The sequence below is a fragment of the Leptonychotes weddellii genome, unplaced genomic scaffold (genome assembly GCF_054177405.1).
Source record: "Leptonychotes weddellii isolate Sample4059 unplaced genomic scaffold, ASM5417740v2 HiC_scaffold_108839, whole genome shotgun sequence".
Taxonomy (NCBI): domain Eukaryota; kingdom Metazoa; phylum Chordata; class Mammalia; order Carnivora; family Phocidae; genus Leptonychotes; species Leptonychotes weddellii.
The window spans coordinates 1-366 of record NW_027686052.1 but is presented as its reverse complement, the minus strand read 5'-3'; the positions used below and the strand labels follow the sequence as shown (position 1 = coordinate 366).

The 366-nt window shown below is 64.8% G+C and overlaps 1 non-coding gene across 1 annotated transcript; it reads right to left on the bottom strand.

Moving 5' to 3' along the window:
• Positions 1 to 17: 17 nt before the first annotated feature.
• Positions 18 to 90, bottom strand: TRNAR-CCG (transfer RNA arginine (anticodon CCG)). The gene has a single exon. It is a non-coding gene; the product is annotated as a tRNA-Arg (tRNA).
• Positions 91 to 366: the final 276 nt, after the last annotated feature.

Here is a 366-nt window from a genome sequence, read left to right as displayed (position 1 = left end):
GAGGAAAATAACGGCAACGACCACGAAGGGACTCGAACCCTCAATCTTCTGATCCGGAATCAGACGCCTTATCCATTAGGCCACGCGGCCGGTTGGCAGGTCAGCTTCGCTACGCTGTGTGCAAAGAGTGTGTAGCGTGGTGGGGAGGGGTCCTTCCCGCGGCAGGTGCTGGGGATGTTGCTCCTACAGAGCTCCTCGTTCGAGGTTAGCTCACCGACAGCTGAACCACAGACCCTGCAGAGCCCGCGAGGACGCGCAGCTGAGCCACGGACCCTGCAGAGCCCGCGAGGACGCGCAGCTGAGCCACGGACCCTCAGAGCCCGCGGGGACGCGCAGCTGAGCCACGGACCCTCAGAGCCCGCGGGG